General features: G+C 42.1%; 1 protein-coding gene across 2 annotated transcripts in view; it reads right to left on the bottom strand.

Annotated features, from left to right (window-relative positions):
• The window catches only part of LHFPL2 (lipoma HMGIC fusion partner-like 2), a 129,809-nt gene extending 112,665 nt beyond the window's left edge, over nucleotides 1–17,144 (bottom strand). For both annotated transcript variants that reach the window (XM_021379481.1, XM_021379486.1), the window contains exon 1: nucleotides 16,943–17,144. The gene's annotated coding sequence lies outside the window, so the exon portion shown is untranslated. The remainder of the gene's footprint in view (nucleotides 1–16,942) is intronic.

Raw genomic sequence — 17,739 nt, 5'->3', positions numbered from 1 at the left:
TCCTACTCAGTGTTGTCTGCTGCTGGAATATGATTATTAAACAATTCCTCTCTGATACTATGAAGCCTTTTAACTTCTTCCTGCAGCTCAGCCACTTGTCATGGAAGGTCATCCACCTGTGTGCATCTTGTGGAGGTAGTTACCTTATCACCAGGAAAAGGTTCAGGGCACTTGGTGCAACCAACTGCATGAACTAAAGTCTCCTACCTTAACCAGTTTGGTCCACATGGATGCATCAGACATCTCTGGGGATTTCCCTGAAGCAGTGCAAGTGCCCACCTCCATACTGGCAGAGATTAAGAGCGCTTTCCCTGGTTTTGAACTTGCAAGCAAGGTACAGCACCCTGCCTGCATTAATTGCTGTGACAGCTCAAGTTCGTTTAAAAACAAAACAAAAGCTAAAACTGTTCTCTTAGAAAAGAGAGAGGGAACAGACAGTCGGATCAGTCTAGGTCAGTGTAAGACATTGAACAGTATCCAATTCAATTTTAATATATCTGACTAATGTAATCTTTGCTATTTGACAGGAAACTTTCAGAGAAAATAATTTCAATACATAGAGAAACACTGACACATAGCCTATTCTTCATTTCAACCAGATAACACCTTGTTTCCCTGACCTCATTTCATCATTTAACAAATTCATTAAAAGTAGTGTTGTTTTGCTCAAAAATAATCCCACCAACCTTTGATCAATTTGATACCTTTCTCTTAACGTCCTTGATTTTATCATCATCTTTTCATAATAGGAACCTCAAAGAGCCTGCAATTCAAACAAATGTAAATGTATTCCAGAACAGACAGGAAAATTACAAAACAAGGAAGAGATTTGTTTTCTTTTCCCCCTTTCCTAGTCCACAGGCTATTTTCACATACATAACTGGAAATGATTTTTTTCACCATCTCAAACTCAGATCTCAAAGTATTCTCACATTTCTCTAAATATTATGAATTTTTAGGGTTCTCAGTCCTATTTCCTTTTCAGTTTAAACTGCATAGCTGCTAAATAACATTTTTTCAAGATACATCTCGATGTAATGGTTTTCCTGCTGATATTTTTAATTTGGGAAGCTGGATGCCGAACAAGGGATGATACTACAACAGATTTCTGTTAAGAAATTTCTTTAAGAAAATTCTGTTAAGAAATAATTTCTGTCCTGCAAAATTATATATTAGTACTGCACGAGAGTCAACTCTGAATTTTAAAGAAATTATTTAAGAAATCATCTCAATTATGGCTAAATAGCACTTTTGTTACATATCTAATCAAACAAAATTAGGATTTTATCTCTGTATAATAGACTAGAAATACATTCCAGAAGATATCTATGTAACAAGTAATCAAATTTTTTTTAATATCAGATACTGTAAAAATTCAAATACTTTGCCACTTGCTTTTATATTTTTCAGACAGTGCATGTATTTAAAAATTGAACTGCTTCCATATTAAAATAGCTATCTACCTTGTTCTGGAACAAACAAATGCATAGGTTGTGAATCTACCAGCTGAGCTGAGCAAGAACATCGGTACAGAGAAAACAAAGTGAATGGGAGCCAAAACAATTTCCCTCTGAAGGCAGAAACTCATTTAGCCATATAGAAATAAGCAAACAGAATAAAAAAAAACCCATATAATCATTAGGGAAAACTGTTTACCTTCTGTTTCTGAACTGACACAATAAATAACAGATACAGCTACAGTGTGAGCCACATCCAGGAAATCTGTGAGGTCTCCTGGACCACACACTCCCTATAGAAAGTCACACATAATCATGAAGCAACCAACTCACTCATGGCAATGCTCTAAACACTAAAATATGGCTAAAAAAAAGAGACATTCACCAGATGGTTTCTGCCACCTCATGATCTGGTCCCATGGCCAGATGAATCCCATGTACACCAAGGGCAATTGAAGATGCAAGAATAGCTACCAGCCTCTGCTCAGACCTTGACCCCCAAATAATTCCAGTACCACAGGAGAAATAAATCTGTGTTTGCACAATGTTTCTGTTGACTGCATCATTTATTTTCTAAGAACTTCAATGTGTGAGAGCCTTCAAAACTGTGCTGACTCTCTGAGACACAGTCAGCAACCACAGAAGTGGGTTCAGATCAACTCATTTCAGCCTACCAATTACAAACAACTAAACATCTATGCAAAAGGGAAGAGACAACCCAGTACTTGCTGGTTATGTTAAATCAGAGGAGAAGACAGATGAAGATTTCCATTCAGTGATTGTTTTCCCTCTAACTGTCTGACAGGTAAGGAATACTACTGCAGTAAAACAGCCCTCATTATAAATAACCATGCACACACTGTCTTCAAAACAGAGAAGATGAAATAGGAGCCATTAAGAAAACTGGCTCAGCACAGCCATGTTGCTGGGAGAGGGACCAACTGTTGAATCATTTATTCCACTGTAAGAGCATGCAAACTTCACAGAAAAAAAAAAAAAGAAAAAAAAAACCATCAAGCGTCTACTACACAGACAGGTTTAGGCTGGCTATATCCATCTATAGCAATTTTTTCCTTTGAAATCTTCATCTCATCTCACACACACACACAAAAAATCAATAAAAATAAAGATTCAAGGCTTAAAATGTGGATCTACCTCTACATACTAAAGACAATATTGAAGTGCAATTTACATTCCTTTCATAGTTCATAAATGAAGACTACTACAGCATTACTCAACCATTAATGGTGTAACGGGATATGCATGTAATGGCAAAACAAATTTTTAATGGAAACTAGCTAAATTCAGAGCTACTATTACATACAATTCATCCAGTACCAAATAATTGGCACTTACATGGGATCAAACACTCCCTCAGCGGGTCTGCAGATGACGCCAAGCTTTGTGGTGCACCAGTAGCCAGAATGCTGCTATAGAGCTGAGAGACTTCATAAAGTCACCAGTTGTGAGCAGCAGAATACAAATGAATGTCCACCAAAAGGAGGACATACTTAGAATTTTTTAAACAGGACAGTAGTTTTACTGCAAGAGCAGAAGACAGAGTACTTGCTACCTGGCAATGAAATAAACACAGATAAGGAGACACACTCGCTTCTCACAGGCAGATTTCAGGCTCAGTGTTGAACCCTTGTGTTCAACTTCACACCCTACCTCAGACCTTCTATCTCTTCCTCTCCTTATGAGGACATTGCCCTGTGAGCAACACTGTTCTAGACAATGGCTGTGAATATTTGTTACTGCTTAGAGTAATGGTTTTGGCTATTCTTATCAATAAATTACCATTATTTAAAAACAAACAAACAAAAAAAACAAACACCACAAAACAAACACTCAACCATACCCTCCTTCTTCTTCTTTCTGAATAAGGAGATACATAATGGAGTTTTGAGCTCCTGAAGCTCTGCAGGAAACCATGGGATATAAACATCATAAAACAAAACACTGCTTTTTAAAAAAGAAATGGGAAGTAAGCTTTGTATTTTTTAAGAATTTGACTGGGGAGGGGCACCTATTGGTCTCAGCCACACCACAAAAAGTAAGCATTAGATAATTTTTTCCCCCCAGATTGCGAACTGGTTAACCATGTTACACAATGGGACTGTAATTGCCCATTCTTCATTATCAGACCAACATCTGCCTGAAATGAGTCATAATGTCTGAAGAATTCAGAGATAATGTATACTATGTGTTTGCAAACATGACTGAAGTACACTACTCCCCTTAACAGGCTCAATAGATGATGGGAGAACAGTGGATGTTGCATACCTTGACTTCAGCAAGGCTTTTAACATTGTATCCCATAACATCCTTGTAGATAAGCTTAGGAGGTGTGGGATAGATGAGTGGACAGTGGAGCAGATTAAGAACTGGCTGACTGGCAATGCTCGGAGAGTTGTGATCCTCTAGGTGGAGGCCTGTAGCTAGCAGTGTTCCCCAGGGGCTTGATACTGAGCCTGATCTTGTTCAGCATCTTCATCAATGATCTGGATGAAGAGAGAGCACACCCTTAGCAAGTTTGCTGGTGATGCAAAGCTAGAAGGAGTGGCTTTGACACCATTCAGTGAGACTTGGATAGGTTGGAGAGTTGAGCGGAGAGGAACCTGAAGAGGTTCAACAGAGGCAAGTGTAGAGTCTTACACCCAGGAAGGATGTATGCATCAGTACAGGTTAGGGACTGACCTGTTGGAAAAGAGCTCTGCAGAGAAGGACCTGGGTGTCCTGGTAGACTGCAGGTTGGCCATGAGCCAGCAATGTGCCCTCTCCTCCTCCCACTACTCTGCCCTGATGAGGCCACATCCGAAGTACTGTGTCCAGTTCTCGGCTTCCCATTTCAAGAAAGATAAGGAGCTACTGGAGAAAGTCCAGCTGAGGGTGACAAAGATATGACTTTGGGACCTGCAGCACCTCCCTTCTGAGGAAAGGCTGAGAGACCTGGAAGTGTTTAGCTTGAAGAATACTGAGAGAGGATCTTCTCAAATACTTAGAAATATCTAACGATATTTTGTGGATATTGTGGATGGTTGGACTGGATGATCTTGTAGGTTTTTTCCAACTTAGCTAATTCTATGACTCTATGATTTAAAGGACAGAAGTCAAATGGATGGGGCCAGGCTCCTTTTGGTGGTGCCCAGTGACAGAACAAGGGGCAATGGGCACAAACTGAAACATAGGAAGTTTCATAAAAACATGAGGAAAAACTTTACTTTGAGCATGACACAGCAGTGAAACAAGCTGTCCAGAGAGATTTTGGAGTCTCCTCTGGAAATATTCAAAACTCACCCAGATGCTTTCCTGTGAAATCTACTGCAGGGAACCTGCTTTAGCAGGGAGGTTGGACTAGATGATCTCCAGAGGTCCCTTCCAACCCCTAAGATTGTGGGAATCCATGACAGTGAATGATTTCTTCACCCAGACAGACACGAGTTTGATAAATAAACTTTCACACCATCACATGCAGAAAAATACACGTGAGTAGTAACAGTACTGATTTTTATCTGTCTTTGTGCAATCTTTATGGTAGGAGAAGTAGATTAGAAAGGCACATATTCATTTGCCCAGTTATCCAGCTAGCTTTTCAAATATCCTCACTGCAAAACATTTTTTAAGCAGTAAACTGATATATTGTGTAGTTGCAGGAGGAAAAATGAATGGAAAGTAAATCAATAAACATCAGATTAGTGCCTGCATAGGTAGATTATCCCTTGACAATGAACTCTGCAGCCACAGATAAGGATTCAGAATGAAAAAACTTCAAATGGAAGATTTGTTAATTGGTTATTTTTTTTTTTTCATGTTAGAACTTGTCGAGTAAGTTTTTGATATCTTTCGGACTCATATAATAAAGAATAAAATTCTGTGACAACCTTGAAAGATATGTATTTTCACTACACTCTAAATTTTAACTGTGATTATGACAGAAGAGGATAGTAGTAAGGACTTCTAGGAGTATACTTAAATAATGATTTCCCTTTCAAACTGACCTCTGGTAATAATTTTTAACAGTTTTCTACCCCAAAGTACCATCTAGTTACATAAAGGCTTGGTGGAAGAGTCATTGTAGACACTAGGTTAGAGGTCAGCGATCAGTTAACAGATTGACTGACACCTAGGATAGAAGGCCACTTATCTTTTTTTTCCCTTTCTTTCTCAGTGTATCTCAATAGTAAAAGACTAAATGAAAAACAAAAAAAATCAAAAATATTTCCTTACGAGTGTTTTTACAATCATATCTAACACATGATCCCCTCAGGTGTATTCCCTGATTTTCTGGCAAAGAACTTGGTATTACTGAGGAGTTCTTCAGCTAAAAGGTAGGCTGTTAGGCACCTAAACAGTAGCTTCACATCATGTGACACACTTCTCAGAAGCATTATCAGCTAATGCCATGGCTAAGACTTTACCTGTCCGTATAGGAGAGGTGTTTTAGTGCAACAGAACAGCTGGACCACTTTCCAGTCCGAACAGAAGATTTATCTTCCTTTATCAATTCAGAAACACACAACTGTGATACTGCTGACTATGACTAACTCTGTTTGGCACAGCTTTAATAAACCTTCAGAGAGCAGAACTGTATTTGCTGTGTGCAAATACATCATCAGTTCAAATATTTACAGGTATCAGAAGATGACATTTAAAGATGAGAAGACTTCTGGGGTTTTCAACAGTATATTCTTAGGGTAATCATAAAATAGTCCTGAATTAGCACTCACTCAACAAGCAGAGATCAAAGGAACTACTATATACAAACACCCCAACAATAACAAATCACCACTCACATCTATTTACAACAAACTTCAATAGCCTCACCTACACAAACTCAAACATTGCCTCTCAGACCTCCACACACTCCTGCCTTCCCCACCTCCAAAGCCACATCCTTTAATGCAGCTCATTACAGATTGTGAAGTGAACGGAGTACTTGATCAGTGAACATCCTAATACCGTATGACCCTTGCCTCTGTAGCCTGGTCCCCACTGTAGTAGCATGGGATAATGGGGAATATAGCTGCTGCTAACAAAGAGTGCACAGAATGGGTTAATACCAGCTACAAAAAAAAGCTCTATGGCAGCACAACCACTGAGCAAGTTGTCCACATCCAGGCAAAGTAGCTTTCCCCCACATCTCCACATCTCAGACTACAGGGAAAACGAGCATAAAATGTTTTAAGAGTATAACAATAGAGGGAACATTTATGTGGCCAGACATGAAGACACCTGCAGATACAATCTGGAGCAGAAAGCACTGGCAATTTAACTTCCATAAAAGCCAGCAGTAGCCTGTTAAGTGTATCAACATACAACAAAAAAAGCAAAGAATGCATATGCAACATATGGCTCCGTGTTCATTAATGCCAAATTACCCATCTAGTACATCACTGATGGGTGCAATCGCCATGCAGTAAAGACTCACTCCAGAGCAGGTGCGAACACAATCACATCTCTGTCAAGTTTGTCAGAGCAAAGGACACTGCCTTCATGAGGACTTCACACCAGCTGCAGGAGGACAAACAATACCTGACCTGGCATTATTGGTTGTAGATAGACAATTAGTATCTGACACAGAAGAAAACCTGTTAGCAAAAACTTAGTAAAATTCAGGCTGACAGGGTCTGTTTATGATAGATCTTTGCACCATGTGACTATGCATAGATTGTGAGTGCCTTATGGATATACCACTGAATCCACACTCCAAATTAATCTAGTAAATCAGCATCCAGAGAAAACTAAGTAGCCAAGTATTCTTCTTCCTGTATATATCTCTGTCTCATTCAGAGATAAAAGAGCTTTCAACCTCTTCTCTAACTCCACAGGCAATCTCACATATTTTGTGCTCATGTCAGCAGTTAAAATGTAGTAAAAGGGAGAAAGGCTAAGAAAGGCAGAACTCCCAGACGAAATAAAATTTCACATAACTGTTGGAGAAAATAAATCAGAAAAACCAAGCTAGGATTACAGCCATGGCTGCTTAGATTCCCTGAACAAGACAACATGTATTATCTCATCTGGCAGTTTAGTAAGGCTGAAATGAAACATAATTTGTAGTTAACACCAACTAGCAGAAGAAAGACAAGAGTTCATGGTAATGTCTGTGTTTTGTTAAAAATGCACTTCTGTCTTAAATTATAAAGAAAATGAATAGGAGGCTTTTAGTGTAAAAAAATACAAGATTTGCAGATGCTACCCTGAGTTGCTAGCTCACAGAAAAATGCGTCATGAGTTTATGCAAGTTAAAAAGACAAATCTAAAATTATGCCAGGTCAAATCTTCTGCCCAGTACCCCTGTCTCCAAGAGCAGCCAAAAGCAGATGTCTGGGGAAGAGGATAAGAATAGTGTAAGCATTTAGTCATACTTTCCCCAAATACTCTCCAGTCTCCAACAATTTGCAGTTCAGCATCTTTCAAAGTCAGAGGTCATGCTTATGTATTTAATAATCCTCTACAGACTTTTTCTTCCATTCATTTTGTCCAGTCTCCCTTTGAATCACTATAAATTTTCAGTATCCACCACACCACATCCTGTAGAGTTGCACAATTTAATGGTGTGTGAGTGAAACAATATTCCTCTCTTTTGCTATTCTGAATCCAACACCTTCTGGTTTCATTGACATGCCCATTAGTTCTCGTACTGGGAAAGACAATGATCCCTATCACCCTTGGCATCCCAGGTATGATTTTATAAAACTATCACTGCATCCTCAGTTGTCTACTTTCCTCATCAGCTTAACTGTTCTTTGTATGGAAAACGTTATACATTTGCAATTGTCCTTGTAAGACTTATCTGGGTTTTTCCCAGTTCTAATGGAAACTTTCTGAGATAGTGATTCATAAATGCATGTAAGCATTCAAGATTTAAGTACCCAAAGAATACAAATGGCAGACTTGTGCTCTATTCCTTTAAGAAAGAATCACAATAACCTAGATGCCTAACATTCCACTTGATTTTTTAACTGTGACATACTCATGGAAACATTTATTGTCCAAGATCTCATATCTAAGAGATAAGTCAGCCCAGAGCCCATCACTTTACAACCATCGTAGCTCTGCTCTCCCTGTCCCAACATTTCCATCAGTTTTTCTTCAACACTCAGTTGCATATACTGTTTTATTGCCTAGTTTCTTGGTCTTAAAAATATTTTTGCAGGTGTTTGTTACCAGGAATAACACAGCAGCACATGCAAGTACTACAAGTTATTATTTCTTCTGAATCATTTATGAACAAATGAACAGCACTGGCAGTAGAACAAATCCATGTACACCTCCACTGGTAACTTTTCTCTCTTGCAACAAGAAACCATTTACGTCCACCCTCAGTTTTTTGCTTTCTTGCCCATGCAAGGAGATTTGCTTTTCCCCACCATAGCAGCTTGTTTTCCTTAAGAGCATTTTTGAATTCTTAGAAAGCTAAAAATCACCTGTATCTCCATTATCTATATGCTTCCAGGTTTACAAGCCATTATTGCCCCTTGAAAAACTCATGTTCTCCCTGCCCCATTATTTCATGTTTCCACTAAGTCTACTCCTTCGTACACTCACGTGCTGCAGATCAGTCTGCAGACCATTGGTCTGTGGTCCTCTGAAGCTCCCCTGGGGCCCCTGTGAAGCTACCATACATTCACCACGTTCAGCCCTTCTGTACCAAAGTGTTTCAAATAAACTGTCACTGCACATCTAAGAATTATTTCATTTCTGAGTCAGTTGTTCTGCACCTCCTGACAACAGCTCAAAATCGACCCTCTAACAAGTCTTCCACAACAAAAGATTCCATTGCAGAAACCTCTATCCATTTCTCCAACTACATACAGAAAAGGAAAACATAAATTTAACCTTTCTATTACGGCCTTAGCTTATTCCCTAATAACCTGTTGGCCCTACAGATCCTCTGGAAAAATTCCCACTCGTCAATTTATTCATCAAACTCTTTATTAACCTGCCTTCTTAAGGTTATTTAGTTTTGCCAGAGTTTGTCATTTCTCTGTTCCTCTTCCAGACAAAACCTGCACTTTCAGAACTAAAGCTAATACTCCTGAAAATGCATTTCTAATGAGTACTGATTTTTCAGTGGCCTAGTATTAATATTATTAAAACAGCTATGGATGCAGGGCATTTGTTTCTTACATGAAGTATTATCTTCTCCATCACCTGTAAGCTAACTGAAAAACTCAAGGAGAAAGGAGGTTCTCCCTAAGCATTAACATCTGCACAAATTGTTTTTCCCAACCTCCAGGATCATAAGAAGTCAGATCATAAGAGTGTATTTTTCATCCCTCAGATTCTTCAATACATATGGCTATAACACTTGCACTACTAGGAAAATACTTTATCCTTCCATGAAAAGGATCACTACATTTAGGAAAAAGAGAGACTTAGTTAAAAACATCTTTTTTCTTTTTTTTTTTTTTTAAGGTAAGGCTCCCAAAAAATATCTGTCCACACCATACAGATACTGAAAAAGTAACCTACTGTACTAGCAGACAGTATTAATCTAGAGAAGGTAGTGAGTTTGTTAGAGTTGAGAATTCAAAATGACAAACTTGAGGAATGACTTGAGAAACTATTATCACCTTCAATAAGAACATGTGCAAAATGCTACAGTCAGGCAGAAACAATAAGCAATAAAACAAAGAGTGAGAATGATGTCCTATAACCCTTGTCCTCAGACAAGGATCTGCCTGAACATGAAAAAGAGTTACAGTGCTGCAAAAAAAAACAAGCATTGTATTAGCAAGTATGAAGAGGACCCTGTTCCATTTTATTCAACAATATTAATAAATCCTCAAGGTAAAGAGAGTCCTAATTTGGACAGAAAACTTCAAAATACATGTGAGGTGATGAAAAATAACCCAAGAAAAGCAACAAGAATAACTGAAGTACAAGAAAAAAGCACCTCTGAGGTGAAAGAACTGAGCTTGAAGAAAAAGTAGGCTATGGTAGGTAAGAAGTAAACCTAATAAAACACACTCTAAGAAGAAAAAAAAAGTTTTCTCTGTCCAAGACAGATGCAGGATGATGTGAAATTACAATAAGAAATGTATGAATTTGATAACATGAAAAAAAATTTTCTCAAAGCAAGTTGATAGAAGGGAGACTACTGGGGTAACAAGTCGCATAAGACTGAAATCTAGATGATCCTATCTGGAGGCAGATGAATAGACTGGATGAATTCATAAGGTCTCTTCCTGTCCTGTCTTTTTAGGATCATTTCGTATAATCACAGAACATCCCAAGCTGGAAGGGACCCACAAGGACTGAGTCCAACCCCTGGCTCCACACAAGACTATCCAAAATTCAAACCATATGTGTGAGAGTGTCATCCAAATGCTCCTTGAACTCCGGCAGCTTAGGGCTGTGACCACTGCCCTGGGCAGCCTGTTCCACGTCCGCCATCCTCCGGTGAAGAACGTTCCCCTAATACACTTCTGCCCCTCCCCTGACACAGCTCCATGCCGTTCCCTCGGGCCCTGTCGCTGTCACAGAGAGCAGAGCTCAGCGCTGCCCCTCCGCTCCTGTGAGGAGCTGCAGACACCATGAGGCCTCCCCTCTGGGGTGAGCACACACAGGGACCACAGCCACTCCTCATACATCTTTCCCTGTAAACTCTATCTTCACAGCCGTCCTTCAGACCTTGTCTAATGGTTTTATGTCCTTAGACTGTGGCACCCAAAACTGCACCCAAAGCTCAAAGTGAGACTGCACCATGGCAGAGTAGAGGGGGTCAATCTCTTCCCTCATGCGTTGGAAAAGAGGTTAGAAGTAGCCTGCTCATACCAAGAAGCTTGCAGAAAGGAAGTCTAAGGGCAGCCAAGAGCTGGATGAATTGCATCAAAAGTGAGGACTTTTATTCTCTAACATTCTCTTCAAATGCAGATTGGAAGCAGATGCATACTATGCCCAGTATAGTGCACGTACACACGTGCAGCATCCTGGAATTAACTGACTGGTTATTTACTGTGCAACATGTACAACACACAACAGGAAAACTACATAAACTCTGCCAACACAGGCTGGTCAAACACCAGGGAATCAGAACATTCCTAAGCTTCTGTTTTAATCTGAACTTCCACTCTTTCACGTTCTTGCACTAAGCAAACTCAAGAGAGGCTGGATATTTCTGTTCTCCAAATTTGGCTGCGATGAAAAGCAAGCTCTAATTCGAGCTGTCAGGGCTGTCATGGAATGTGGTCTGGGTCACTCTGGCATAAAGACTGGCTGAAGGTAATTACAATGATTTTATGCAGTCATGATCACAACTAATGTCTGAATCAACATGCACACACAACACAAATCTCATGCACATTTCTGCAAACTGGCTACCTCTACTCAATTATCTAGCATCTCAACGAGCAATCAGCTGGGCAGTCTGTGGAAAATCTTGCACTCCAGCTGTCATGTACTATGTCTATTAGCAGCTTAAAGAAAACCTAAAACAGAGAGAAAAAATGAGAACTTAGTTAACTCCTGAAAGATAAGCCATACCAGAACAGCACTGACATGAGAAAAATCAATGCACAGATAAAGAAAGCAGGCGGGAGACAACATTGCATGAAACTTTCTCTTAGGCATAAAACTGTATTTTCAGTTTCATGCCAAACTTGGCCCACCGCTTGATGTTGAGTTTGCAGGTTAAAATAATTTTTTAAAAGCACAGAAACAAATCCTCAAATATGACTGAATTTAAAATTAACATACAACCTATCTGTGCAGGACATATCAAAGGAATATGCATCTGCTAAAAGACCAAGACTAACGAGCACAAGCCATTAAAATAGAGCTTCTCTCTAATGCGTTTGGCAGCATATAAAACTGGTGCATCCACACCAACACAAACTTTAGTGAGGTGGTCCATTTTTGAGAAAGAAGGTTCAGTGCAAACTCTGAAAAAAACTGTTTACAATGACCCTAGATGTACACTGCAATTCACTGACCTATGTAAACTTATTTGGCCCACAGATACTCTCCTGCTGAATACTGTTATAAAATCTGTAAACACAGATGGCACCAACAGGCACCCTATCTGTTATCTCAGCAGATCAAATGCAAAGCTTGAGTTTACCCTCCAAAATCACAGGTGATTCTTTCCAAACGTGTTTAAGGGATTATGGCTGGAAGCTGAACTAACACCGCAGCCACCCAAGTCCCACCTACCTTGAGAGGTCACCCCCCTTGAATGAAGCTCCTTGAAAATCTGTGAGGCTTTTAAACATTTCAGTCCTGATGACGTTCAAGTTATAATTGCAAAAATTAAGATGTTGACCATTTCTATTAGCAGTAAACTCAGAAAAAGTAATTCTAAAGCATCATAACAGAAGAACCTACTCAAGATCAAGACATCTTGCAAGATGAGAGGCCAATAACACACAGACATATTTTAAAATAAGTATCAATTGTACTATTAAAGCCCATTAAATGATTTTATCTACAAAAACTTACTGTTATTCATTTGGAACAAAGTAACAGCACTACTATTGTTAATGGTGGATTGTCATAGATGACACATGAGAGCACACACAAGTATGCAATGTCAAGAATTTGCAAAATGAAGGCCAATTAATGAACTCTAATGCTAATTCAAAAAACAGACATTTTCACAGACAAAATTACAAATACCCTGCATAAAACATGAATCTAACTGTAGCTCCAGTCTTTAAGGTAATAAGACAGTACTAAGGCAAAATAATTTGAAATGGGCTTTAACATCATTAATAATGGAGGACGGACAGATGCTTTGGCAAAATTGCTTCATTAGTCCTTTTTTAGCACTACAAGCTGTTTAGAGATGAAAATGAAAAGATCTGAAAGTCCGCTTAATGTATGGTTTCCATGTGTGTTGAGGTTCACCTACACCTTAGAGCTGTCTCAGGTGGCTGCAGCACAATACAATGCTTTCTCTAAGACAGCTTTTTTTCTCTTTCTACAGTATTTCACATTCTCAGTTTACCATTTAGTTTCCATGCTCTCACCAGGGACCCTAGATCCTTAAAAATATATTTATATCTAATCAACAATATTTAAACCAACCTAAATAAGAAATGTTTCCGGGCAAAAACACTGCTGCAGCACTCTGTTTGTGCGGGTCTGTTTAAACATTCTGGATTCTCCCTTGAAGAATTCACATCTAACTTCACCACAGAGCCCCAAAATGTAAAAGTCAGTGTGATTATGAGGACCAGGAGACAAGAAAAACTAGAGAAATGAATCTTCAGCAACAGACTGATCTATTTTTTAATTATGTTCTGCATTCACTGGGTTCTAGTGATTGTGTCAACCGCATAGCTGTCTCCAATTACCTTCTACTGTGATTTATTTTGCTTGGTCATGGAAAAGGTAATTGCCCAATTACTACACTATTCCCCAAGTTCAGAATTTCAGATATATTCCTGATCTGCTAAGATAGATTGGTTACATTTTGGGTCATTTACTTGACTTCTGCAGTAAATTTATATCTTAATTACTTCTTCATTGCGGATTTGTTTTCTTTGGAATTAACTTCCGCAAGACTCTCTCCTAGAAAAATGTATCTAGGAAAACTGATTATTCCATTCTCCGATTAACTGGTGTTAAAATGTTTTTCTGGGATCTTTGTCTGACCTCCTAAACAGTGACCTAAAAAAGGTAATTAAGAAAAAGATCTCAAATCATCAGTAAAATATTTTCCAAAATGCATTAACTACATTCAACAGCATAATATGAAAATGACCAAAATTATTTGCTTTAATTAGAAGACTGTTTAAAAATGAAATACTAGAATTGCTCTTTACATAGCTTTCAGAGTGCATGACCACACCTCCCCAGCAAGGGGTAGAGAAGAGCAAGGTAAGAAGACAGGCAATAACAACATGAATTTTTTTCTCTGCTTTACCAAAACCCTATGTTCAGTTTTAATTCAAGTTCCTCTGTAGTTACTGTGCTAATTTTGGAATAACACACCGTTTTAGTTCCACGTTTGCAGAGAAGACCTTAGGCACTGTGACCTGAGAGAATCCTATCAATTCTTGTGAAAACTGGAAAACCAGAAAGTGGAAATTGGCCAATCAACGTTTACCAGACCTGTCAGCTGCAATCACATCAGCAGGAGTCTCTACACCAGCAAAAGGGCTCTGAGAGCCGGCAGTGCCTTCCAGTCACTCGCCACCTCTGCTCCGTCTTCCACAAGGGTTAAAAACATAGACAACCCAATGATGGGTTCCTCAACAGAAGGAGAAAGTGGGAACTGCTCTAGGAGAAGGGAGGCTGGGAAGGACAGGGACACAGAAGAGCTCCTTGCTTTGCCAGCTAGCAGCTCAGCAGCTGAGCCTTGCTCTCTGCCTGCAGGCTGGGAGTTGAGGACGGGCAGCCCAGAAGAACAGTATGTGCAGGCACACAGCCCTCTGGTGGGGCTGGTCTTATATGAAGGGTTTTCTTTCTCTTCCTCCTGCCCTGGAATGAGTTGATTTGAAGGTGATGAGGAAGGGAATTTCACAGACTTGTTGTTTCTCCCATGGACAACTAGGTGCCTGTTGCGTTTAGGGATGGACTGAGCAGCTGTGTCCCCAGTTGTGACCACCATTTTGCTTCTACTGGAAGCCATCCTACTGCTACAGCCTGTGTCTAGTAGAGGAGGATCTTCTCAAAACACAAAACTTGGAGAACAGTAGTTGTATTCTTCACATCACTCAGAACAATCATTAATCCTCCTTTCCATCTCAATTTTTTTTTTTTTTTTGAAGTGTCTGCACTGCCACAGAATACAAAACAAAACCAGGCCCCTATCCTGGCACAGCTACCAGACCCCACACAGCCCAACCAGGCTCTGCCGGCCTGGCTGCCTGCAGCACAGCACCCACAGTCCCTGTTCACCAGAGCACACACCACCAGGAGCACCGTGCACAGCTGCAGGCTGCAGCACCAGCACAGGCACAGCAATCCTGACGCAGACATACCAACACAGCACCATCAGGAGCGAGCGAGGTGATGCACAGGAAAGCCCTCCAATGAGGTAGGAAGAAAAGGAAGATAATGTTCCTGCATGCAGACCCGATAAATTAAGTTCTTAAAAACAGACGACCCAGTACGGTTACTTGCCCATCATGCAGGTACATCATGACCCTAGCATTTCCCAGGATGCTTAATAAAAACAGACGATTTACTAAAAAAAGATAAAGAGGGCAATTTCCTAAGCACTTATTAAAACCACACCATCACCCAGATAGAGAAAACTTGTGAAGAAAGCAACTATGTGAGTGAAGCCACAGTGGCTGCTGCCATCATTCACAATGGAAATGGAGTTACAGAGCCATGAAACTGTGTCTGAGATGAAACCTGCTCATCAGGGATGGATGGTCTGTCTGTACCCTGCATTAATAAGGGGTGGAGAAGGAAAAATGCTCAGTAAGATGCCAGAGATTAACTAGGATTATACTTTTGTAACATGTTTTATTCTGAAAAACTGACTGGAATATCGACTTTAGTGCCACCAATGCTCTCTTAACAAACCACGCTTTGTGCACAGCAGATATTCAGGCCTCTGTGAGGTTTCTGTGACCGAAAAACAAAAGGGCTCTCTGCAGGTGTGCACTCACGTGGCCAGAACCCAGAGCAGGACTGGGACAGAGCTGGTATTTTCATTAAGGAATCTGTAATTGTCCCTAGGGATGTTTTCCTAACAATGTCGTACCTTTTAATTAACACACATAACGTTTCCTTCCAGATGAAGTCAGCCTGAGCTTTTTATTCTTTCGTTACTCCGCACAGCCCATCTCTCACCGGGACCGGTGCACCCACCGACTCCTGGCAGCGCCCGGCCGTCCGGTACCGGTACCAGAGGACGTGCACTTGGCGCAGAGCTCGGCTGACTGCCCCGGGACGGCACCAGCGCGCTCACGCCTTCCACGTGATAGCATCGACCCAACAGACCTCCACTGACACGTGCGCCGTGCCCTGGTTTCCCCTTCTAAAAGGCTCCCAAGAAACAAAACACCTCTCAGACCCCTCAAAAGCAGAGGGCAGGAAGGTGCGGAGAGGCAAGAGCACGTCCGGAAAAACGCTGAGCCCCCCGCGGCGAGGCGGGGGCTGCCATCGGCCGGGACCTCGTGCGGTGGGTACGGGCGCGGGGGTGCAGCGCGCTCCCCTTTGGCTACCGCTCCCCCTCCCCGCATCCCGCCCCGCACGGAGCCGGGGGCCCCGCGATCCCAGGGCCCTCCCGCCCCGGCCGAGGCGCCCCGAGTCCCTAGGAAGAGCTTCCGCCACCCCCCTGCAGGAATGGAGGGGACGGGGCGAGCAGGCGCCTTCTGGCCCCACCGCTTCTCGGAGCGATGCGGGCACCGGCTGGCTTCCGCCGCGTCCCGTCCCGTCCCGTCCCGTCCAGTCCCGTCCCGTGGCTGCCGCCCAGCCGGCGCTCAGGCAATGAATGGAAGCGCTCCCAGCGCTCCACTCTCTCTTCCTCCTGCTCCCTCCCTCCCTCTCGCACAACTTGGGCGCCGCCGCCTCACCTCCTGCGAGCAGTGCCCGCTCCCCGGTGCCTCCTGCGCGCTGCGGCTCCTCTCCGCTCCCGCCGCCGCCTCCGGCCCGCGCCCCGCCGGGCTCACCCTACGCCGCTCCCGCCGCCACCATGCACCGGGGGAGGAGGAATGGGAACCCAGCGAGAGCCGACCCGGCCGCCTCCAGCCGGAGGGAAGGAGTGCGGCGAGGGGAGGGACGCGGCGGCTCTGCCCTGCCCACGACAGCCGCCTCCCCTCCCCGCCCCGGGCTGCGGGACGGGACGCGGGGCGGCGCTGCGGGCGGCCCGGGGTGCCGCGGTCCGCGGGGCCCCTCGCGTCTGTCCCGGAGCGGCCGCCAAAGGGGAGCGCCTTTGAGAGCGGTCCTCGGACGGCAGCGGACGCCGAAGTCTTGAAGGAGTGAGACGGTCGGGCATTCGCCTCCACTGCGAGAGGAGCAGCGCCGGGCCCCATCGACTGCCCGCCGCTTTTCGCCGTAGTAAGAACAACTGTTACAAGTTCTGTAGGTTACAATAGCTGTATGTTACAACAGCTATACAATAGCTGTACAATAGCTGTAGGTTACAACAGCTGTGCAGTACAACAGCTGTACAGTACAATAGCCATACAGTACAATTGCTGCTCTAATAGAAACAGCCATTACTCTTAAAGCAGCCCAACTCGACCTTGTCTTAGAGGACACATTACAAAGTGGGAATGCTGAACTCCCACTTCGACACATTCCTCCTTGTCTGGAGAGTCTGAAAAAAAATGCAGTTAATTATTATACAGTTTTCACTGCAAGAAAGCAC

The sequence above is a fragment of the Numida meleagris genome, chromosome Z (genome assembly GCF_002078875.1).
Source record: "Numida meleagris isolate 19003 breed g44 Domestic line chromosome Z, NumMel1.0, whole genome shotgun sequence".
In the NCBI taxonomy this organism is placed as follows: Eukaryota; Metazoa; Chordata; class Aves; order Galliformes; family Numididae; genus Numida; species Numida meleagris.
The sequence above is the reverse complement of the archived record's forward strand: the minus strand, read 5'-3'. Positions and strand labels throughout refer to the sequence as shown.